At 34.9% G+C, this 27,330-nt stretch overlaps 1 pseudogene; it reads left to right on the top strand.

The window, feature by feature from the left end:
- Positions 1 to 298: 298 nt before the first annotated feature.
- On the top strand, positions 299 to 8,898 carry LOC149529078 (pentatricopeptide repeat-containing protein At2g13600-like; annotated as a pseudogene).
- Positions 8,899 to 27,330: the final 18,432 nt, after the last annotated feature.

Raw genomic sequence — 27,330 nt, 5'->3', positions numbered from 1 at the left:
CACATTGTTCAGTCAACTATTTTATTTAATTATCATATGAACCCCCATGATAGTGTATATGAAAACCTAAGTAGAACTGAGATTCCTCTTTGTAGGCCATTTTATTCTCCTACCCAAAAAACGAATCATTTCTTTAAGTTTTTACTGAATTGCATTTAAAAGGCATTAGAGGCCTGATTAAAATAATTTTATTGATACCCGCTTCTGGTCATAGCTTTCCTGGAAATGTGAAATTCAATATCGCCATCATCGTATAAATCTGGAAACGAAAATCAAATTCAGCACTGGAAAATGAAATCCATGGACTGATATTACCAATAAGAAATTATTATCATTCACATAAATGATCAAATGGCTGTACAGAAATGAGTACGTTGATGAAGAATGCTCTTTCACCCATGTTCAAATATAATCATGCAAAATCAAATACCATCTACTGCCAATCTCAGTATGACAGAATTATGTAGAAAAGGCCAGCTGAAAGAGGCACTACATATTTTGCTTACCACGCACAACCCTCCAGTACACTCTTTTTTTATATCTTCAACTGTTGCAGACCTGCATTGAGAAGAATGGATTTTCACAAGGCAAAGAAATACAGTCTTTCATCACCGACAGGGGATTTGCATTTGCTGACCACACAGCTTTTCAAAATAAGCTTGTGAACATGTATTTCAACTGCGGAAGTTTGGTATATGCTCGTAAAGTCTTTTGACGGCATGGAAGAACGAGATTGTTTCTCATGGAACGCCATTATTGCAGCTTACAGAAGACATGGTTTTTGTCCTGAAGCATTGACAATATTTCCCGAAATGCAACGAACAGGGGTCAAAGCTAATCGGTTCACTTTTGCCAGCATCCTCCCAGCCTGTGCCAAAATGGGAGCTCTTAAAGAGGGTATGAATATCCATCAAATCATAATTGAAAGTGGGTTTTTGTCAGATGTTCTAGTGGCGAATGGGTTAATAGACATGTCTGGGAAATGGGGAAGTACACACAATGCACGCAAACTGTTTGACAGAATGCTTCAGAGAGACGTAGTTTCATGGAATGCAATGGCTGCAGGATATGCATATAGTGGTCTTCTTGATGAGGCTTTAAGGATTTTCAACGAAATGCCTCAAACAAACGTGGTTTCGTGGAATTTATTAATTGCAGGATATGCACAAAATGGGTTTGCTGAAAAGGTGTTGCAAACTTATAAGCAGATGCAGTTGGCAGGCGCAAACCCAGATTCCACAACCTTTGTTAGCATCCTCCCCGCTTGCGCTGAAGTGGGAACTTCAAGAGAGTGCGGACATTCATCAAAGCATAATTGAAAACGGGTTTTCTTCAAATGTCCCAGTTATGAATGCCCTTGTAGACATGTATGCAAAATGTGGCAGCATAAAGAAGGCTCGTCAACTTTTTGACAAAATGTCTCAAAGACATGTAGTCTCCTGGAATGTGATGATTGCAGGACATGCACAGAGTGCTGATCTTGATGAGGCTTCTAGACTTTTCAAAGAAATGCCTGAAAAGGATGTGGTCTCGTGGAATGTTATAATTGCAGGATATGCACAGAATGGATTTGCTGAAAAAGCCATGGGGACATTTAAGCAAATGCAAATGGCAGGTTCAAAACCCAACTCTAGCACTTTTTCTACCTTACTCCCAAGTTGTGCCAAAACGGGATCTTTAGAAAAGGGTAAGGACATCCATCAAAGCATTATCGAAAGTGGCTTTTCTTCAGATGTTGTAGTTGCAAGTGCCCTGTTACATATGTACGCTAAATATGGAAGTATGCAAAAGGCTCCAAAAATGTTTTAAAAAATGCCTCAGAGAAATGTGATCTCATGGAATACTATGATTTCAGCATACGCACAAAATGGTTCTGTTGAAAAAGCATTCCGAACATTTAAGCAAATGCAGTTGGCAGGTGTAAAGGTAGATTCCACAACATTTGTCAACATGCTCCCAGCTTGTGCAAAATTAGGAGCATTAGAACAGGGTAGGGACATCCATCGATACATAATCGAAAGTGGATTTGTGTCAGATAATGTAGTAGTGAACGCCCTGATAGATATGTATGCGAAATGTGGAAGTATACACAAGGCACGCGCACTGTTTGACAAAATGCCTCGTAAGGATTTGGTGTCATGGACTGCAATGGTTTTAGGATATGTCCAAAAATGTGACGCAGGCAAGAGGACGAATAACTAGGGCCAAAGGCTCACTCAGTTATCCAAACCACCTTGCAAGAGTTAACACAATAGAAACGAACACAAAAAACAGCAACCAAAGGAGAGAGAAGAGTAAATACTTCTATTGATTCATCAAAATATCTTCATACATGCTCAGCTGTGAGGCTTTCTGGGTTATAGCCAATTACAATACATTCAGTTACAAAGATCCAACAGCAAATTGGCACTTTCAGTTCTGCTCCCTAATCTTCTTCCAAAAATTTCTTTTCCCAAAAACTTACCTAAATCTAAGCCTAAATACTATATATATATTTGCCAAAGCGGCTTACAAAACAGTCTAGAACATAGAGAAGCCACAAGTCGGCTCTTAGCAAATATAACTACCTATCCCAAAATTAAATGCGAGCAAAGTCGGCCCAAATAGGAACCAAACACAGATTACTCGGCAAAAGAAAGCTTTCCAAAACTGGCACTGGGCATACACTGCCTAACTTGGCACATGAAGAAACACTCGGCATGCATTGAGTAACTCGACACATGAAGAAACACTCGGCATACACTGGGTAACTCGGCACATGAAGAAACACTCGGCATACACTGAGTAACTTGGCACATGAAGAAAATAGGGTTACTAGGCACATGAAGAAAACAAGGTTACTAGGCACATGAAGAAAACAGGATTGCTAGGCACATGAAGGAACTACTAGGTGAACAAAATGAACAAGATAACAAGGCAACCCCGGATGCTCCTGCATCAGACAACCAGGGTTGAAAGAAATGATTCTTCTGAATCATTGAGATGTCCCAACCTGAGCTGAATCCAACTCAAATTGAGAAATCCATGAAGCATCTTCAATAGGTCTATTCTTCCATTTCACCAAATATTCATAGTAATCTTTTCCTCTTTTACTCTTGCCAACTCTCTGATCCAATATCTGTTCAACTTCCTCAATCTATTTCTGAGGATAATCATCTGGTATAACAACTTCATCCTTTGAATCTTGATACTTATACAAATCAGCAATATTAAATATAGGAGATATATCCATGTCATCAGGTAACTCAACTTCATAAGCATTACCACTGTCAAACTTCTTCGAGATCTTACAAGGTCCAAATTTCTTCATCTTTAGCTTGCTATATGTTCCAACTGGGAATCTTCCTTTCTTCAGATGAACCATCACCTCATCACCAACTTGAAAACCATGGTGTCTCCTAGACTGATCAGCATTCTCCTTATGCTTTTGATTACTTTGTTTCAGCCTCAACTTCACTTCTTTATGCAAAGATTCCATGAAATTAGCAAATTCTTCTCCTACAGTGCTTCTCTTTTCTTCACTGGCAACATCTCTCAAATTTGATATACCTCTAGGATAACAATCTCAAAAGGTGTCTTCCCTATACTCCTATTCACAGAATTATTATATGCAAATTCAGCTTGTGCCAATACCATCTCTCAATTATTCGGCTTATTCCCAACTAAACATCTCAACAAATTACTCAAGCTTCTATTCACAACCTCTGTCTGTCCATCTGTTTGTGGATGGAATGTAGAACTAAACTTCAGTTCAGTACCCATCTTCTTCCACAAAGTCTTCCAAAAATAACCAACAAACTTACTGTCTTTATCTGAAATAATGCTTCTTGGTAATCCATGCAATCTCACAATCTCTTTAAAGAAAAGTTCAGCAACATACTCAGCATCTAATGTTTTCTTACATGGTATAAAATGAGCCATCTTAGAAAATCTGTCCACTACAACAAATATGGAATCATACCCTTTTACTATTTTAGACAATCCAAGAACAAAATCCATACTGATGTCAGTCCAAGGTTTCTCAGAAATTGTAATAGGTGTATACAAACCAGTATTTTGACTCACTCCCTTTGCAATTTGACAAACTCCACAACTCTTTACAAATTTCTGAACATCCTTATACATTTGTGGCCAATAATACTTCTCTTTCAGCAAACTCAATGTCTTATCAATTCCAAAATGTTCAGCTAATCCACCACTATGCTTTTCCTTAATCAAATTCAACCTCACAGGACTTCTAGGAATACACAACTAGATACCTTTGAACAACATACCTTCTTGAATTAAATACTCATCATACTTACTTATGTGATCTGTCAGATTTGGTGCTTTGCACTCTCTCTACGCCTCAGAAAAATTAGGATCAGCATCATACAATTCTTTCATTTCATCAAAACCAAGAACTTCAACCTTCATTTTAGTCAACAAAGAACGTCTTCTACTCAATGCATCAGTAACTTTGTTAGTAACTCCACTCTTGTGCTTGATCACAAATGTAAAACTCTGCAAATACTCAACCCACTTCATATGTCTTTGATTCGATTAATGTTGACTTCCCAAGTATTGTAAAGCTTTATGATTAGTATACAACACAAACTCCTTAGACATCAAACAATGTCTCCATTTCTTCAATGCTTGAACAATGGCATAAAATTCTTGATCATACACAAAATATTTCTTTTTAGCATCATTCAACATTTCACTAAAGAAAGCAACAAGCTTACCTTCTTGACTTAATACAGCTCCTATTGCATTACCACTTGCATCACATTCAACTTGAAATACTTTGTTGAAATCAGGTAAAGCCAATATAGGTAATTCAACAACCTTTTGTTTCAAAGTCTCAAAACTCTTATCAGCTCCATGCGTCCATTTGAATTCCTTTTTATCTCCTCTAATTGTTTTAGTCATAGCATTACAAACAACACTGAAATTCTTTATAAACTTTTTGTAAAAACTAGCCAAACCATGAAATGATCTTACCTCGCCCGCATTCTCAGGTGTAGGCCATTCCAAAATTGCTTTAACCTTCTCAGGATCCATCCTCAATCCATCAACTGAGATCACAAATCCTAGATACACAATCTCCTCCAAGAATCTTTTCAAAACTTCATTCATCAACCTCATGAAAGTACGAGGTGCATTAGTCAGACCAAAAGGCATAACCAACCATTCATACAAACCATCTTTTGTCTTGAAAGCAGTCTTCCATTCATCACCTTCTCTGATTCTAATCTGATGATAGCCACTCTTCAAATCAATCTTGGTAAGATACTTTGCTCTACTCAAACAATCCATTATGTCATCCATCCTTGGCATAGGAAACCTATATTCCACTGTTATCTTGTTAATGGCTCTGGAATCAGTACACATTCTCCATTCTCTATTCTTTTTAAGTGCTAATATAGCAGGTACATCACATGGACTCAAGCTTTCTCTGATCAAACCTTTCTATAACAACTCATGCACTTGTCTATTAAGTTTTTCATTCTCTCCAAGTGTCAATCTATATGGTGCTTTGTTTGGCAAACTAGCTCCAGAGATCAGATCCATACAATGACTTATACTTCTTACTGGAGGTAAACCATCAGGAATATCATCAGCAATAATTTCTTTATACTCATTCAACAACTCTACAATTTCTTCTAGCACTCGGTCAATACTACCATCGGTCATTTGGTCACCACTGACTAGTACTCGGTTAACACTATTTTCTTGCACTCGGTCTCCATTGACAAAACTCGATTTTCTTGGAATTATAGCAAAATAGACTTGATTCTTTTTCATTTCCTTTTCAAATTGTTTCCCATTAACCATGCAAATTTTTACAGCAGTACAATTAACCTCATCTGGACTTTCGATCAAAGGCAACAATGTTTGTTTCTTCTCATTTACCCAAAGAGTATATTGATTCAATCTTCCATCATGTACAACATATCTAGCATATTGCCAAGGTCTACCCAACAAAATATCACAACAATCCATGGGCATAATATCACACAAAACTTCATCAAAGTAATGTCCAATTTTGAACTTCACAAGGCATTGCTCACTTACCAATATCTTATGCTCATCTTTGATCCATGAAACATGATAAGGTTTGGGATGTTTCAACCTCTGCAACTGCAACTTTGTAACTAGCTCTTCTGATGCCAGATTTGTGGAACTTCCACTGTCAATGATCACTTTACAGCATTTTCCAGCCATCTTACATCTTGTCTTGAAAAGACATCTCCTTAAAACAGGTTCCTCATCACCTCCCTTATTACATAAGGTTCTTCTCACCATCAAATTTTCTCCAGCCTCAAGTCCACTTGGTGAACCCTCATCATCTTCTTGAATCACAGCATTTCTCTACATTCAAAAGATCTATGTCCCTCTTTACCACATCTAAAACAATTACCATGAAATCCACTTCTAGAATAGGAATTACCTCTTCCTCGATAAGAACTATTGTCTCCTGGGTAAGAATTACCACTTTTCCATTTGGTCTTGCATTTGTCATCATTCTTCCATTTAGATTTGTCTTTATCCTACATAGAACTATCAGATTTGCCACTTTCACCATAAGCTCTACCTCTACCTCTCTGGAATTTGCCACTTCTACCTCTCTGTCTTTATTCATGCTTCTTTTTCAAGATCTCCTCAACCTTCAAGGCATACTGGTATGCTTCTTCTATACTTTCCAACTTCAATAAACTTATTTCATCTTGTATTCCAGATCTCAATCCATTAATGTACCTTGCAATTTTCTCAACATCATCATCCACATGTCCAGATTTGATGTCCGGTCTATAGAATTCCTCAGTATACTCTTTTACAGTCATGTCTTTTTGCTTCAAATTTTGCATCTTTCTCAACAAGCTAACTTGGTAATCAGCAGGAAGGAATTTGTTCTTTACCTTGTTCACCATCTTTGGCCAAATTCTGATCTTCTCCTTTCCTCTCCTTTGTCTATCAGTTTGCAAGTGCTCCCACCATAGTGATGCATGACTTTTCATCCTAGTGACTGCAATCTTCACCTTTCTATTATCAGGAGTGTTTTCATACTCAAAGAACTTCTCCATATCAGAGATCCAATCCAACACAACATCGGTGTCCAATTTTTCATCATAAGGAACAACTTCTACAGCTGGTTTTGAATTTTCCCTAGACAATACTTGCAACAATCTTTCCTCATCTTGATCTTCTTTAGGTTTTGGATTATGGTTTGGTGTTGCTGCTTCATCATCACTTACATCATCAAGATGTGCTCCTCTCCTCTGAGCTGTCTCCACAGCATCTAATCTGGCTACAATTTGTCTCAATTGATCCAATATAGCATTATCAACATTATTTCCTCTACCATGAACCATCTTTACAAATCAGGTTCTTGCAAGATCATAACTCTCTGCAAGTTATAAGTCAAATTCGTAGATCTGCCACCCTACAACCAAATCCAAATCAGGGTTCTACACGATCCAATCTCCACAAGGATGAACCTCAAGCTCTGATACCAATTGATGCAGGCAAAAGGGTGAATAACTAGGGCCAAAGGCTCACCCAGCTATCCAAACCACCCTGCAAGAGTTAACACAACGGAAATGAACACAAAGAACAACAACCAAAGGAGAGAGAAGAGCAAATACTTCTATTGATTCATCAAAATATCTTCATACATGCCCAACTGTGAGGCCTTCTGGGTTATGACCAATTACAATACATTCAGTTACAAAGATCCAACAGCAAATTCGCACTTTCAGTTCTGCTCCCTAATCTTCTTCCAAAAACTTCTTTTCCCAAAAACTTACCTAAATCTAAGTCTAAATACTCTATATATACTTTCCAAAACAGCTTACAAAACATTCTAGAACATAGAGAAGCCACAAGTCGACTCTCAGCAAATATAACTACCTAACCCAAAATTAAATGCGAGCAAAGTCGGTCCAAATAGGAACCAGACACAGATTACTCGGAAAAAGAAAGCTTTCCAAAACTAGCACTCGGCATACATTGGGTAATTCGGCACATGAAGAAACACTCGGCATGCACTGAGTAACTCAACACATGAAGAAACACTCAACATACACTGGGTAACTCGGCACATGAAGAAACACTCGGCATGCACTGAGTAACTCGGCACATGAAGAAACACTCAGCATACACTAAGTAACTTGGCACATGAAGAAACACTCGGCATGCACTGAGTAACTCAGCACATGAAGAAACACTCGGCATACACTAGGTAACTCAGCACATGAAGAAATGTTACAATAACTCGGCACATGAAGGAAAACAGGGTTACTAGGCACATGAAGGAACTAATAGGTGAACAAGATAACAAGGCAACCCAAGATGCTTCTGCATCAAAATGGGTTTTGCAAGGATCCTATCTATCTCCTTGAATTAATGAAAGATACTGGAACATACCTTGACCATGTAAGCTTCGCTTGTATTTTATTTGCATGCAGTCATGCAGGTTTACTTATTGAGGGTTGTAAATACTTCTAGAGCATGAGCGACTCTGATTGCATTATTTCTACAATTGATCATTATGTGTGCTTGGTTGACCTCCTTGGACATGCAGGCTATCTGAAGGAATCTCTAAACTTTATTGTTAAAATGCCTATTAAACCTCTTCCGATTGTGTGGATGTGTTTACTTGGTGCATGTAGATCATGTAAAAATATAGGGTTAGGAGTATTTGCAGCAATTATTCTTTTTGAGTTGGATCCTAAAATTGTTGCAACATATGTTCTTCAATCAAACATTTATGCTGAGGTTGGTTGGTGGGATGAGGTTCAAAAGGTAAGGAGATTGATGAAAGATAGAGGAATAAAAAAGATACCTAGATGTAGTTGGATTGAAGACAATAAAATGATGCATGTTTTTTGTATAGGAGACAGATCACACCCATAAACACATGAGATCTATGAAAAGTTGGAGAAATTGTCTTAGGAGATGAAGGGAGCAGGATATTGTCCAAATTCAAGAGATGTTGTGAATGATGTAGAGGAAGAGGAAAAAGAAATGTTCCATAGCTATCATAGTGAGAAATTAGCAATTGCATTTGGATTGTTAAATGTGCCCCCTGGAACAACTATTAGAGTTGTCAAGAACCTACGCATGTGTGTTGAATGCCACACTGCAACAAAGTTTATCTCCAAGATTGTTACCAGACAAATCAGTGTGCAAGATACAAACCGGTTTCATCATTTTGAACAAGGACAATGTTCATATGGAGATTATTGGTTATACTGACTAAAACTATTTATAATCAAAGGCTTGTTCAACCTAGGGCAATAAAAAAATGACCAGGATTAATTCACATTCTAAAAACATGTTCTCCTCAAGTATAAACATTTGGACCAGACTGTCTACTTAATAAAATGATAAATCTGATACATGGCATGCAATGTGCATTATGGCATATATATACTAATGGGGTATTGGTTGAAGTTTTATTTCATGATACCGAGGAGATATCATGACAGTGAACTGGTTTTTAGGAAACCTGCACATATCTTGATTGAAAAGCTGGAAGAAGAATTGGAGAATGAGGAAACTAAACAAATGAAATGCTCAAACATACTTGGCCAGCAAGAAATAGGACAGGAGGATTTATTTCTATGTTCCGCAACATTTTTTGGTATAAGGACAGGAAAATATGGAATGTGTGTGTGTGTGTGTGTGTGCACCCATGCCTGTGTGCATATGAACAGTGGATCACTACATTTATAAGTCTAGAACACGATGGGCATAAGATTGCTCACCTCACTAGCACATTGTTTTAGAAAGCATCAAAACATATTAAGTGCACTATTTTAAGCAAACTCTATGAAACATTTAGGGTTGCTTGTAGATTTTGTAGAAAATTATCATACTCGACATTAAGCATGGTGTGTTTTGAACTTTTTTTTGGCCATTCACACCATTTTTTTCATGTGTGTAAGTACTGTCAATGTTCCAAGGTGACTAATCATAAACTATGCATAGTATCTTCTTCTTTCCTCATCTTTTTGACAGTGCAATTGCATAAATCAGTTTGGCTTTGCAAATGGACAATTGAGTTACTTATAGGGTCTCATAGGAAGCTTCGTATTGTTTGTAAGCTTCGCACACCCTTTCTAGTTTCTCCTGTAAAATTAAATGTTTTCTTTTTTTGTTTCAAATAGGATCACATAGCCATTCTTGACTTGGTCAAACATCCTTGGGATGCCTGATCTTATCAACTAGGACTCCTCAGGGTACATCCTCAATCATCATTGTTTCTTGGGGATGTGTAGTAAGGATGTGAGGCATGGATATCTACTTTTGCATCCCAATATACACTTGATCCACTCAATATTTAGGTTATTCGAAGAGTATCATTTGATGATTCTTTATTCCAACCATTATCATTTTGTATGGTCATTTTAGGCTAATTATGTGTATCATCCTATGCCTATCCACATGCTACTTGGGATTACTATTAATGTTTTTATTGGTTGTGAGAGAAATCATTCTCAATGAAATGCTCAAACATACTTGACCAGCAGGTGATATGATAGAAGGGTTTCTATCTATGTTCCACAACAAATTTCAGGATAAGGACAGGGCACGATGGAATATGTGTGTGCACACCCATGCCTGCGCACTTATGAATAGTGGATCACTATGTTTATAAGTCTAGAACACGATGGCCATAGGATTGCTCAACTCAATTGCACATTGTTTTAGAAAGCATCAAAACATATTAAGTGCATTGTTTTATCCAAACTCTAAGGCACATTTAGGGTTGCTTGTAGATTTTGTAGAAAATCATCATACTTGGCATTAGGCATGGTGTGTTTTGAACTTTTTTTGGCCATTCATGCCATTAGTTTCATGAGTGTAAGTATTGTCAATGTTCCAAGGTGACTAGTCATAAACTAGGCATAGTACATTCTTCTTTCCTCACCTTCTTAACAGTACAAATGCATAAATCACGATGGCATTGCAAATGGACAATTGAGTTACTCACAGGGTCTCATAGGAAGCCTTGTAGTGTTTGACAGGGTTATTTCAAATCTGAAAGTGCATCCTTTACTAGCCCTCAAGGGTGTTTTCCCTCCTCTCTCTTTCATAGCACTTGTTTTGGTATACTAGATCATATATCTTGTTATTTATCATTACATAGGTGTTTTCCTTACTTTTCTTGCATACATATCATATTACTTTTTATTGAGTGGAAAAGAACACCTTAAAAGGACAAAGGGGTCTTAGAATTTAAACATCCTCTTAGGCGTAAATCTTGCATTAGGACCCCTACATCTATTTGGGCAATTGTGATCTATGATTTTCATTAAAAAGGAGTCTACATTTCATTTTCCTAGTGTATAGCATGAAAGTGGTGATTTATCACTAATTACCATTTTCACTCATACATTTTTGGTGAACCCGACACTTTCATGCTTTCTATTTTTTGATTGGTTGGTTAGATCTTCTTGATGTGATCTTTCTTTTATATGCTTCTTGATTTGATAATTAGATCATTTTTCGATGTGGACATTCACATCTTCATATTTAGATCTACTTTTTTCTTACATTATTTTGGTCATGTTGTTTGCATTTAGATACATTCCATTCAACCTTACATTGTATCTTCTTTCTCTTTCCTTCCTTGTGTATAAGCTTCATTGCTTTAAGGTCCAACCTATAATATTCTAGTTAGAAGAAGTTGTAGACTCACGAGTTCTCTTAATCCTGAACCCTCCTTTCCTAGGAATGTTGATGAAGTCATCATCCTTCATCATGATACTAATCCTATACTGGAGAATAACACTTCTCATTCTTCCCATGATGAAGATGAAGCATTAAGATTTCCTCCTCAAGTCCAAAAGCTTACTCATGAATTAGAAAAGTTGGAAACTTGGTTAGCTCAAGAACAACATAATCCTAACAATCAATCTACTATATAAGGATTAAGGAAACTAATTCATAATAATGAACAAGGTATTAACCTCTTGTGCAATTGTTCTCATCTTATTAATTTTATTGTTAAACCTATTATGGAATGTGCTTAAGAGATAGGTTATATTCCTTCTTCTGCAAGTGTTCAAACTTATATACCTATTTCCACATCTATTCCTAGCATTTCCACTTATGCTTCACCTATCATAACCACTTCAATTCAACCTTGTGATCCCACATAGGCAAGTCTTCATAATCATATAGCTCCATCTCTTCCTATGAGTGTTCCATGTTTATAATTTCAATCATCTATGTTTTCTTATAATATTGTTTCTTTTTCATATTCAAATCTTCCCTCATCTAATCCTTCTTATGTCCTTCATGATTCTTCCAATAGTCCTTCCACTTCACATAATAAGCTTCCTAAAATCTCCAATTATACTTCTATCAATTCTTTTATCGATTCTACCATCAATAGTTTAACTCAAACCATCTCTTCTTTACAACAAAAACTTGCTTCCTTGACTCAATCCAAGTTCAATATTTCTACTTGTGATATTGATATTCATTTGTCTCTTGATATTATCTGAGTCATTATCCCACAAACTATGGAGATTCCACATCTTGAGACTTATAATGGTAAGGGTGATCTTGTGACTTGTGTTAAAAACCTTTCAAACATTGTGTAGTGATTTAGCTCACAACTGCAGTTCCATAACTAAGTTGTTCACTAGAACTTTATGAGAGAAAGTCTTGCAATGGTGATGTTCTTTTCCTTCTTATTCTGTCAATTACTTCCATAAGTTTGCTAATGTTTTCATTCAACAATTTCAAAACAAAATTGGTCCACAAATTTATTTAAGTAATTTGATGCATTGTAAATAATCTATTAAAGAAAATGTTAGTAACTTTAATTATAGATTTAAGCATTTGCATGCCCATATTTCTTATCATGTGCCTAGTGTTGATATACAATATATTTTGTTTCTAATTTTCAAAAAGACATTAGAGATAAGATTCTTGGTACTAAACTTTTCTTATTCTCACAACTGTGTGCCACTTTTCATCACTATCAACTACACATGAGTCAATTTGAGAGCAACCCTAATTTTGTTACTGACATAAGTCTTATATAGAATGGCTTTGGGTTAGGGATTTTCATTGTGATAATTTAGTAGCTTCTTGCAAATATATTGAGTTACAAAGAACTACAAATTGTGATCAGGTTGGATCACTAGATAATAATATTGGACTCTCTATTCAGTGGATGTAGCCCAAGATTGGGTGAACCATATTAAATCTTTGTGTCTTTTGTTCTATTTCTATATGCTTTAATCATTTGCATTATTGGTTTGTCATATCTCATCGGGCAACTTGATGACGAGATGGCATCTTTGTGTTCAAGAGACCTATTCAATCTTTAGAGATGCATACACTGAGAGTTCCTCTCTTGTTCTTCCATTTTCACATAGATTGGGTTCTCCAACACTTGATGTATTTATTTCTTCATGTATCATCTTAAAATGGAAGCACTTCCATGTTAAGAGTGTTTAGCCCTTCAAGTAAGTGGTTTGGGGTCATGGCAAGCGCCTTGAATAGGTCTTTGCATGGATCTGGTTGTTTCCCCCCTGTTCTACTTCTCTCCCCCTATTTCCAGCCTTTTTTTGACAACTTTCTCTAAGAAACTAAAGGCTTTGAGTTTCTGGGTCAATGATGACTTGAAGGGTCAAAGTCAACTTGTGACCCTGACCTAGGTCAAGGATGACCTCAACCATAACCTAGGGTAGAGTCAACCTTGACCTTGACCCTAGGTCCAAATTTCAAGTTTCGGAGGTTTCAAGATATCAAGCTTCGAAAAGTTTCATTTTCCCGCTTTGAGGTCGATTGTTTCAGGTTTTAGAATGGTAAACTCTTAAATTGCATTTAATCTAGGTCCATTTCTAGGGGTTAAGGTTAATTGGGATTTAATTCTCTAATGTTGGCCTCTCTAGAAGTTTGTGCCCTAGATCACTATATAAGGAAGTCTCCTCTCATTTTCTCTAACCATAAGAGGAATGCACATTAACAAGAAGATATCAGATGATCCATTATTTCCAAGCAAGCATTCCATCAAGCATTTTCAATGAAGTATCCAAGTCATTGTCTCCATTCAAGTTCTCTACTGAAGATCAAGGATTCAAGCATTCAAGCCTTTGAAGGGATTTGGTTCAAGCAATCAAGATTCATCATTCAAACCCTAGATCTAACCATCATGGTGGTTTGATCTTCCTTCAAGATCCTTTTTTCATCTTCTAGAATTATTCATTCTTCTCTCAAGTTTGATTCCAAGCATACAATCATGGACATTTTGATTTACATTTGCTAATGTTATGTTCAAGCTTTCATATCAATAGACTTGTTTACATTTCAAATACAATTGCATACCTATTGAATATCAAAGCTTCATTGTTAGATTTACTTCTACTACTTGCTAGCATTCTTCATTTCAATTCCATTATTAAGGCTGATTCCAAATTGGGGTTTGACCAAGGCAAATCCCTCATCCAAACAACAAAACCATTTTTCTTGCAAGTACAAGTATAGGACAATGAATTGAAGTTTAGATTTGGATATTAGGTACCTTAATTAAGCACATGGTATTCGGGAATTCCAATCTAGGTGGTGAAAGTTGTTATCTCAATCCACCTATAGTGCACATATCACAATATCATCATCATCATTGCGCATACTTCATTACATAATGGAGGATGATCCACCTTTGGTGGACATGTGATTCAATTTATGTAGATAATAGGTTATCTTCTCCTTATCATTGCTTCTCATCACCTTTCTTATATAAGGAGGCCTATTATGTACATCTTAATCAATAAATGTAATATGCAATCAAGTCCATTATCAATAATGTCATTCTTGTATCTTAATGCAATTGTCTTATCGATCCCTTATGGAAGTTATCTTAGTCTCTCATTTGATCTTGGGGGTATTGTAAAGTCGCCTAAAACTTTAATAGTTTTAGTAGCCAAAATATCCAAGTTGCCATTGATTTATTCCTTGTTGCAAAAATATACCAAAATCACTATTGAAAACCATTAAAATATGTTAGAAATAGCTAATACTGAGAGGGGGGGTGAATCATTATTCTACAAACTTTTCCCACAACTAAATATTGTTAATTACTTTATAAATTACATATGAAAGTAAACCAACAATGTTGAATAATAAACATAACTGTACACATAGAGAACTCATAACACCATTATTTGTTAACTAGGGAAACCCTAGCCAAGGGAAAACCCCTGTAGAGATGATACCCACTAGATAATTCACTAAACAATAGGATTCTATTAAGGATATTGACCTTGTTAAGAGTTTATGAATTGCATATAGTGTCTCGAGTCCTTGTTAGAAGCCTTACCCCTATTAGGAGTTGCTACAACCATATTAGAAGTTGGTAGATCAATTACAATGTATGCAAGAAGAGCCCACTTCCCTAACATGCAATTACACAATTCAGTTCCTTCCCAGCATAGATATACATGCAATACTTGCTTGTTGTTGTAACTCACACTTGTTATGATCTTACATCAAATTTCACATCACATAAGGCTTGCAGATGGTTCTCACAATAGTTCGCATGTCACATCTAATCATGCAACTTTCACAATATCTGCATATAACATTCATTCACTACGCAACACACTTTCACTCCATCTGTGCAACATAAGATCTTTACTTAATTCTTGCACATTCAAAAATTGTAGCTTAGTTGGCTTCCATATCATCACACACTTGAAATAATATCACATAGTTGGCTTAGCATGGCTTAGTAATTATTTTGAAACAAAATAATTCCTAAAGTTGTATTGCTTTGTTTTCTGCTATGCTATGTTATGCATTGTTAAATACCAACACAATTGAACTAATTGTAACTTGTGTCGTACTGATTGTACACATATGCACACTAGCATACATCATCATGAAAATGTTACAAACCTTTCCTCAACTGTGCATGAACTAACTCTATGTGCATCGTATGTACTATTAAGATCCATTCATTGTACTCCTGCAAACTATCTCATACTTAAATAATTTTTTATCTCTCAATGCATAAATGAAATGTTGAATATATGTTGCCACAAATGACAACCATCAATACATCTAACTAACCATATTACCAACAATCTCCCCCTTTGGCATTGATGGCAACATTTGGGAAAATTGGCTAAGTCCCAAAATGATGTCATACAAAACAAAAATAAATCAAATAACTATACACAAATTGCCTTCAAAACATAACAATTTTATTCATGTTTTGATGGATCATTACATTCCTTATCACTCCTTTACATTGATACATACATAAGCTCCCCCTTACATCTATACAATTTTCCTCTACATAATACTCCCCCTTTGACATCAATGGCAAAGGTGTCAACAAAAATAGTAGCACAAAAATTTGTTGCATGTTGTTGATCAGTTTGTCATTTTGGATATGCAATCTGTAAAATCAATCTTTAGTTTGTCAAAGTCCTGCTTCCAGTTGCCTTTAACTATATATGATATATTGATGAGTGTACAAAGTGCATAGGATGTCACTTCACCTACGCTCAAGTCAGTATAGGCAAAATTGTCATAGGAATTCTTTGTTGAAAGACATTCCTCCAATTGCCTCTACAAAATTACGACCTTGGGTGCCAAATATTCTCTGAGAACAAAGAATCTTCTTATTACCTTCTCCTTGTCAACTTAAATGCTTATGATAGCATTGTAGATCTTATCAAGCTCATTCTCAGAATCTTCAATTCTGATCTGTGGTTGCTGTAGTCTTATAGTGAGTGACTGAAGCTCACTCATATGGCCTTTGATCTTTGCATCAAAATTAGATAAGTAAGTATAAGACATTGCACATTGTCCTTACAACTTCTTACCTTCAGCAATACACTATCTCAATTCCTTGATGTTTCCATTAAGTGCCTTCAAATCATTGCACACATTAGTGCACACTGTGTTGAATAGGGATGCATCATGATTACTTTGTGCTTGTGTTGTTGCTACTTCAGCTAAGGTTGTGAATTCACCATCAAAGGTCTTCACCAACTCTTTTGCCTTGGCTTGCAAGTTTGGATTAGCTACAGTTGTGGAAACTGTCTTTTGCATGCACTCCAAGACTTCAGCAAGTGTCTTCTCCAAAGACTTTATAGATTTCTTTTTTCTTAAAAAAATTTCTCAAGGTGCCCAATAGCTCTTTCTAGTCTTCATCATCGGATGGAATGTGTATTGTTGTTGATGTTCCAGCTACTAATACTACTAAAGATACAGTAGTCTTTATTCAATCCTCTGTATTCTTCTTTTCCTTAGCCTCTTTCTTCTTCTTCTCTTCTTCTTCTATCTTTTTCTTTTCTTCTTCTTTTTGCTTCTTCTCCTTTTCCTCTTTCCTCTTCTTTTCATGTTCTTCTCTTATCTTCTTTTCTTCATCTTCTTTCTTGTTCTTTTCTTCATGTCCTTTTTTCTTCTTTTCTTCTTCTTCCTTCTTCTTTTTCTCTTCCTCTTCATCATTGGAATTGGTATAGGCAGTGATATTGCCAACAATATTTGTCCCATATGCTAAAAATGAATTCTCCTTTGTGGCCATTGTTATGTGCATACTATCCACTTGCATGGATTCAGTACCCATAACAATATGAGGTGGAGATAGTGCTTGATGTGTCCCTTCTACCTCTTCCTCTTCTCTGGAAGATGAATCTTCATGTACATATATTGGAATGTCAACCTCTACTTTTGCACTCTCCTTAGGCACTGAGGACATGTATTTTATTATAGCCTCATTTGTTTCTTGTCTAACCTCTTCATAATTTCCTCCCATTAGAAGAATTGCTCTTCTTTTGTTCCTTGGCAAGGGCTCAATACCCTTCAAAATTTTGTTTGATTCCTCTTTAGATCCAACATCACATAACTTGTTTATGGATGTGATCTTCATATTCAAATCTACTTCTATTACTCTTCTCTTCCTATTGATCAACCTATTGTATAGGTATTTAGGAATCTTATTTTGAATGCTATCAAATCTCTTATTCCTCATAATCAAATTTCTTATTATGCCATTCTCTAATTTTCTCCTATCCATACTACTATACATGCTATAAAATTTATTCAACTAAACAAATTGTCATCATTTATAATCTGCATATTCAGATTATCTACCTTTGGTTTCCATGTTTTTTTGTCTGCAACTATCTTGGCTTCCTATGCATCTTGCTCAACAGGTTTATATTCATCATCGTCATCTGAGCTTTTAGAACTACTCACTTGCATGGTTTTCCTCCATTTGCTAGGCCCATTGCTGATCTTCTTTACTCTTTTCTTTGCTTGAGGTGCAAGTTCCTTCTTGACCAACACCAATCTCCCTAACTTCCTCTACGCAATAGGTGCTTCCACCTCTGACTACCTTCTAGCTTGCTCATAGCTTACTCTTACAGGTTGCACTTGCACAACCATTTCATATGGTGCAATAGGAGCTTGCAAACATGGTTGTGCCATGATTACTCCTTCTGAGGGTCCTGCAACTACAATAGGTGTTGCTTCCAACACTTTTGTCTACCCCCTAGCCTTCATCTCTAGCGCAATTCCCTTTATCTCATTAAATTCCTGCCTAGTCATGCCAAATTCCTTGATTATAGAATCTATCTCCTTCTCTACTTTCTTCTTACTCTCCTTGTTGTGGAGCTCGGACTCTACAATCCTTAACATTTCATCATATATCCCCCATATAGAACATTTTGTGTCCTGCTCAGACTTGAGTATGATTTGTGCATGCCCTTCAATCAGTTATGCGCTCATCTCATAGCCCATAGGCTCAATGAACTTCAATCTAGGTATCACTGCTTCCATGTAGGTGTTGTCAGTTTCCACCATGAAGCACAAATCATCCTTATACTTCTCTACCATAGAGGGAGGTATCCTATACCACTGTTTCATCTTAGACTGAAAATTATTCATCATCCTATCAATATCAATGTCTCTAATGTTCTCAGATTTAGATATGTAGCTTTGAGTCACAATCTTCATTGCACACTCACTGCTTTCCCAATTTATCACTCTAGGAAACTTCTTAGTAACATAAAAGAACAAATGGACACCTGATGATAGCTCAAGGAAGTGTACTAGATCCAGCATGAAGAAGAAGGAAATCCTGGAACCTAACTAGGAACTCTCAACATGAAGGAGGCAGTTGGTAGATTGTCGGAATTGGAAATCAATGCAGCAAAAATTCTAAAAGAAATCTTAAGCATCCTAGGCTTTTTTGGTCAGCCCTGGTTTTTTCTTGTCCTACCCCCTAGCTTTTTACTGGTTTTCTCCTTTTTTGTGGGGGGTTGTTTCAGTTGGTTGCTTTTAGTTTCTTCTGTTACTTCAAGCATTCCTCTTTTATAGTTCTTTGTTATGTAAGGGTTTCAAGGCCCCATTAAAACTTGTTTTCCTTAATCAAAAACATAAAAGAACAAATGAGTCAATAGGGACCCGAATCCAAATATTGTGTTCTTAGTTTTCTTTATCTTTGCAATATTGTCTAGTAGCTGCACTCTAACAATGTCACACAAATTTACTTATCTCCTTTCAACAACCATTACATATGTTGTATGAAGGAATCCAGTTGGTACAGAGTTTACCCTTGATCCATGGTTCAACTTGTACCCTAAAATTTTGGTCAACAATTTGACTCCTTTATCCTAAATGGGATCAACCTTCATATTCCTTCCATCAAACTTGGTTTTCAAGTTTGTCTCCACTAATTTCCTGATGCTTTTCTCATTAACAAGATTACAACCTTCATTGCTAAATCATGTAAACTTGTGGATTAGGTCATTGTCAATGACAATCTGTGCATCACCTAACTAGAATATATCATCATGTATTATGCTCAATATAATTTGGGTCCACTCGTAATTGTCAAATTTCATGTAGAACATATACTTCACCAAATTCAAATCTTCAAGGTGCCCATACTTAGACTTTAGGGTTGAGTCATTATTACACATGACTACTAAGTCCTTGTGAATCTCCTCATCACCTATCCTCTCAATTTTTCAATTTATATAATTCCTTATATCTTCTAAATGTAATACATTTTCTAAAACTTGTGAAAATGTGCCTACAAGATCATCTAGTAAAGAAACAAAATGGTGTTTCTTGAACTCATACCTCGATATGTCACTAACATCATGTACTCTTTGACTAGCCATTCCTTTATAACTATAAATATTTCAAGAAAATGGATTCAATACTTCGTAAAATACCTTAAATTCATGATTTTAGGGCTTCTACAACTTTCATCTTCACAAACTTGCTTCGCACTTCAATTTTTGTCAAATCACTCTTCAATTAGCTTAAGACACTTTGCATGAACAAATGGTACATTAGATCTTGTTCGCAATCCTTAAATCATTTCAAATGGCATTGCACAATAAATGTGTATCTACCATAAACTCAAACTATTGTCTTTGTTTACCAATGACCTTGTTCTTACAATTCTTGCTTACTACGATCACATCAAGACTTGCGCACTAAACCATAGTTTTCTCTCTATGTATTCTACATTATGTTAACTGCACAATCTCTAACTCACTTTCTAACATTAGTTCTAACCACTAATGCTATGCTACTTCTACAATAGCTTAATTCAAACAAGTTGAGTCACAAACGATCTATGACTTCAGCTTTGCACCATGTGCATCAAAGAATTGCTCCTCCAATACTGTGTGAACTCTCTGGATTACTAGCCTTTACAAATGCTTCTTTGAATTCCTCAACATGTTCCTTGACTGCTTCTTTCTGACTGTTGTTGCCTCCATTTTCATTCTTTCTATCATTCATGTTGTTGTTTCTTCTATGATTAGGGTTCATGTTAAAGTTCCTTATGTCCATTCTATAGAATATTGTTGTGTGTCCAAATTTATTGCATAATTAACATACAGGTGCATTTCTCCTCTGATTATTCCCATTTTGACTTTTAGGTGCTCTACAATTCCTTGCAATATGTCCAGGATTGTTACACTTGTAACAAACAAATTGCTTTCTTTCACCATCAGGTTTCTCTCCATCACTAGATCTACTCTGAGATCTACTTCTTACATTACCTGTAGGGTTAGTATTCATAAACATTCTACTATTATTATTATCATCAAAAAACTTAGGTTTCTTACATTCTACTACCTCATGTCCATAATCATGACAATTATAACAATAGAAATTAGTAATAGGTTTAAAAGACTTAACTGTACAATCTCTCTTCATATGGCCAATTTCATTGCATATGTAGCATCTACCTCTGAATTCATGTATTACTTCTTTAGATAATTCATCTTTCTTAGGTTCTTCAACTTGTTCTATAGTTCTAGGTTCATCAAATTTCTCTGTCAAATTAATTTTCTCAACTTCATCAAACCATTTGAACTTTTCTTTAGGAATTTCTGTTATAGGATCTTGTTCTATCGTAATCTCATCTTTCTTTGTTGACTTCTCTCCAAGAAGATATCCAAGGCTTGTCTTGTCATAAGAAGGTCTTTGATGAAATATATGTTCATCAATTTTCTCAAAACTTGTGTAAAGTTTCTCTAACTATTGTTTTTATTGTGTCAATTCTCCTTTCACAGTGATATTGTATTTTTCCAAATTTGCATGCTCTATCTTAATAGAATCTAATTTAGATGTCACTTGACTTAATTGAGATCTAAGGTCTGCATTCTTAGATTTTAGATCAGGTTCACTCTTATTGTCACTAGTCTTAAGACTCAAATTTAGTTCAACAATTTTCAACTCATTTTTCAAGATCTCATTCTCTTTCTTTAGATTTTTTGTATCATCATTGCTACTGATCTACGCAAATGGTTCCTTTCCAGATTTAAGATCATCAATTTCATCTTTTAGTTTGCCAATGTAAAAATTTTCATCTTTGTATCTATCTTTCATATTATCTCTTTCTTCAGTAAGAAGGTCAATCTATTCAAGGGCTTCTTCAAGATTCTTCTTCAATTGTTCCATATTCACTGGGATCTTACTTAAGCTATTAAGCCTCTTCAAAGTAACTATGCTCTGATACCAATTGTTAGAAATGGCTAGTATTGAGAGGGGGGTGAATCAGTACTCTACAAGCTTTTTCCCACAACTGAATGTTGTTAATTACTTTATAACTTGTATATGAAAGTAAACCAACAATGTATAATAGTAAACATAACCATACATATAGAGAACTCATAACACCATTATTTGTTAACTAGGGAAACCCTAGCCAAGGGAAAACCCCAGTGGGGATGATACCCACTAGATGATTCACTAAACAATAGGATCTTGTTAAGGATATTGACTCTAGGAGTCTATGAATTGCATATAATGTCTTGAGTCCTTATCAAAAGCCTCAACCTTGTTAGGAGTTGCTACAACCCTGTTAGGAGTCGATAGATCAATTACAATGTATGCAAGAAGAGCCCACCACCCTAACATGCAATTATACAATTCAGTTCCTTCATAGACTATATATATATATATATATATATATATATATATATATATATATATATATACAATACTTGCTTGTTGTTTTAACTCACACTTGTTCTAATCTTACATCAGATGTTGCATCACATAAGGCTCGCGGATGGTTCTCACAATAGTTTGCATGTCACATCTAATCATGTAGCTTCCACAATATCTGTGCATAACATTCATTCATTGCACAACACACTTTCACTCCACACTATTGGTGCAACATAAGATCTTTACTTATATCTTGCACATTCACAAATTGTAGCTTAGTCAACTTCTATATCTTCACATGCTTGAAATAATATCCACATAGTCAGCTTAACATGGCTTAGTAATTATTTTGAAACAAATAATTCCTAAAGCCACATTGCTCTATTTTCTGCTATGCTTTGTTATGCATTGTTAAATACCAACACAGTTAAACTTACTATAACTTGCATCGTACGGACTATACACATATGTGCACTAGTATATGCCATCATGACAATGTTACAAACCTTTTCTCAATTGTGCATGAACTCTTTGTGCATCATCTGTACTGTTAAGATCTATTCATTATACTCCTGCAAATTGTCTCATACTTAGACAATTTTTTGTCTCTAAATACATAAATGAAATTCTAAATATATGTTGCCACAAATGACAACCATCAATACATCTAACTGACCATATTGCCAATAAAAATAATCTTTCTAAATTTTTAAAATCCAATATAAAATGTAAACCCCCATTTTCTAGCATTAAATTAATATTGTAATGAATAAATGCTTTGCAGAGGAAGATCCTAAAATATTTAGCTTGATAGTGATGGTGGCTTACTAATTATGAATTTGTGGTGGTGAAGGTGGTAGATCAATGACAATAAAGTAGATGTACTATGGTGGTGGGACATTATTTTTTAGGTAGACTTGAATCAAGGAAGGTATGTGTAGTTGGTCAACTATGAGTTGACCATAATGTCGAAAAAGAGTTTATTTGAGTGGTGGTGTAGATTGGAATAGAAGATAGAAAACTATTTCAAGTGATGGTGTGGAAGCATTCAAATATCAAAAAAGGCTTATGTAGAACTAACATTATCTCTACACACTTACTATACCCTATTATACCTTGTTAAATTAGAAAGACTAATAATAGAAAGCTATCCTTACTTATATGATAGAATCCAAAGTAATGTAGGTTCAAAGTAAATGCTAAGGTCACAATAAGTAGCATAAGTATATATAAAAGTTGTATGGATTGGTACGATTTGTATATATCTTGGTATGAACACCATTGATCATTTCTTCAAAATTTGTTGAAAAAAATTTCACTCATAAAAACAAAGTGTTATATATCAAAATTCGTTTCTCATGCCTTTTAAGTTTGAGGAGTTTATTGTTTGAGTGTTGGTAGCCATGAACCTTAAAAATTTAGAAAGTAAAGGAATGGTAATGCAAGGTGTCTTTGATACCATGCTAGAGAAACAAAGATTTTCTTGTAAGATCAAAATCATTCCAAAAATAAGAATTATACAATGGAAAAAATATAATATGGATGTGTTGTAGATTTGCAAAAGAGAGCTTTGTACTAAATGTGAGGATGAGAAGGTAGGAGTGAAATATTACTACCCCTCCAAATGTAAATCATGTGAAAGAATCTATATGCAAGTGTAGGAACACATATTGAATCAACAAGAGGTGAAACAATAAGGATAATCCTCTCTGAGTGAGCTTAAGATGTAGTATTAGTAGGACCAAGTAGGTACTAAGTAAAAGTAAAATAGTTAGGTAATATAACAATTTTTAGTCTAACAATTTATACATGACAAGTGAGGCACAAATAAAATGTATCTAGGTAAAAATAACTAATTAATATGACATAAAACTAAACTATTATAGTAAAAGAAAAATTCACACCAGTGTCCCCTTAAGTGTAGAAGAGAAAGTAAATAAAATGGAAAAAGACTCAAATATGGATCCCAACAACTACACTTGATGAGGTAAACATGTACCAAATATATTCTCTTAGAAATAAAAGGAAGGAAAAAGTAAGAAAAAATCCTCTATAAAAGTGAGAAAAGAAGAAAATAATGTGAAGGAAGGAGGACTTAAGATTTTTTCAGAGGAAAATTTCCTTGACCTTAAGAATTAATCACAACCAAAGATAATAGTATGACATTAAGTAGTCATGCAAATTTTTCCTTTGGCCGTATGTTTATATGTACATTGTACTAAATAATAGTAATTTGTATTTTCCACTTCTAAGGAAACTAATTATTTTCACTAAGGGATTAGACACTTATTGTAATATATTAGGTTTAGTTTTAATTAGAGGGTTAGAAATATTAAACACTCCTTAAAGCACAAATCATCCAAAATATGAACACATTGAAGAAGATATCTCTTTTAATGGCGTATAATCATTTTCTTAACTTTTAGTAGAGTTCTTATAAGGAGAAGCATTATGATACATGGCCATAGGATTTTTTTATAATATCTATCAAAGTGAAGTATTTAATATTATTCATGTATTGTTACAAGATTTGATCATTTTAGTAACTCACAAGATGGGTAAATATAAGAATACTCTAATTTTAGAATTTAGAGAAATATCCACAACAAAGCCTAAGCTAGAGCTACTAGAAATTGAAAGATTCGAATCATTATGAGATTAATTTAGGGAAAACAATGAAGCAACTTATTGAAATTCATAATAAGTAACCAAATGAACTATGATAGTTATGAAATGCATTGACTTGTGTAATGTTTATTGACTATTAAACTACTTCTAAGTGAATGCATTAGAAAGATATGATGACATAATGTGTATAATATGGAGATAGAAAAAGATCTAACAAACTTATGAAATTACATCTTCACAGTCAATAAATACATCACTCATTGGCTCATTAATAATGTACACTAACATGAATATGAAATAATTTATGAAGAGATACCATATTGTTAAGAATGTGTAGAATGACCATGAGTTTAATAAGGAGTATTGTCATCATGAGGCTAAAAACATTATGAAAGCTTGAAGGTGAAGAATTATCAAATTCATCAACAAGTTTCTCATTTGATGCATCTTGATATGAAGGATAGATACTCAATGCTAAATAATTATCAACAAGTCATGGAAAGTGTTTATAGAATTAAAGGTATCTAAGTTAGAAGGAAAGTTAATAATACGTTCAATTAAATGTTGAAATTTGGTTAAATACATTGAAAAAATGAATCCATATAACATGTCATGCCTTCCTTTTGTAAAGAAATAGTTACCAAATGAAGGATCAAAGGATTAGATGTTTAAAAAGTGTTAAAGAACATTATGATCATTGATATGAACATGCACATTAAATATGGACAAGGATTAATGACTATCCCTAATAAAATGAAATTATATCAATCAAGGACTTAAGTATGTTAGAATTATATCTTTAAAAAAATCCCTAGGAATTGTTTAATATCAAAGGTTTATTAAAAATGTGGAGGAATTGGGCAACCCTTTGGTCAAATGGTCGATCTTCTTGGTTATAGTTCTGACAACTAAGGTTTAAACCTCCCAGGGTTGCTCTCTATTCTATCAAAATTTAAGAGGCCCCCAAGATCTTGTATCTCGATTCATCCATGGGATGTGGAGTGGGACAATTTCACTCTGCCTAGGGAGTAAATTCCCTACTTAAATTTTGGGGATCACCTTGTGGTGTAGTACTAAATTGGTTGCACTACTACTAGTGTAACCAAGGCTCAAATCCTCGCCTGATCCACAATAAGTTCAATGTTTGCTTGGGCCCACCTTGGTAGACATGTAGGAGTATTGGCAAAGGTAAGATTGGTGATTATGCATGTGTTGTGGAGGATTTTGGAGATGGTGGTGATGTGAGGAGGTGTGAAGGAAGGTGTGAAGGATGAGCTTAATAATTGATTAGGTTGACCCCTTTCTAGGATAGAGTTCTTATGTACCTTGTGTTAGACCTGTACAGGTTGTGTGCTACTCACAGATCCAAATTCTCCTTGCTAGATGTTTCTTACATACTATATGTCAAACCATTGTGGGTCTTTTTTTCTTGGTGTCTTTATGCCTGCCCCACACTCCTACAATTTTAAGGTCCCTATTGAACTTTCACACTCACGGATGTGGATTGTAAGGTTTGAGGATGAAATCGCCTAGGTTTTGGCCACACTAGTTCATAACTCTAGTCAAACATGTCCACCAATCAAAAAGTATGTGGGGGAATAATTTGATAGACCTTAAAACCCTTAAGATGTGTTGTATATCAAAAAATCAAATGATACCCAATAAAAATAAATCAAATTTGAAATTTATGAGAGTTTGGATTAAAATATTAGAAAATAACTATAGGGGATTGATTGTTTGATGTAATCAGCATTTTGTTCTTTATTATTATTTGTTTACATGTAATAATAGATAAATTAGAATTTTGAACAATGATACTAAAGAATGGTCAAATAATTAGAGTGTCTAGATACAAAAGTTATACTATTGAAAACCATACCATTTTTTTCCTTGTATGTAGTCATGTCACTACTATTAGTTATATCCTATTGCAACCTCATCTTTTTGCATTGCAAATGTATTGAATCTACTTGCCCATGTTCATAGATTTATTTTTCTAAAAACTTGGATGTGTTAAAGATTAGATTGAGGCTTACCTTGAAATAGAAGTGGTGACTTTGTCTTGGCTTTATAGTAAGTTAAGCCTCTAACATGAAGGATAAGTTTATAGATATACATATCATAGATGTTGATGTATTAGTATAGTGTGGAGATACAAATTTAAATGCTATATTTCTCGAGTCTAATAATCTCTCAAAGTTTTTCATTAAGTTTAGAAGCCCGAAAAGGGGTTTCCACTTACATAATTACAACTTGAACGTGCAA

Source organism: Cupressus sempervirens, chromosome 11 (genome assembly GCF_028749045.1).
Source record: "Cupressus sempervirens isolate cs-2001-9-10 chromosome 11, ASM2874904v1, whole genome shotgun sequence".
NCBI lineage: Eukaryota > Viridiplantae > Streptophyta > Pinopsida > Cupressales > Cupressaceae > Cupressus > Cupressus sempervirens.
Note: the sequence above shows the minus strand (reverse complement) of the source record. Positions and strands in the feature narration are given on the sequence as shown.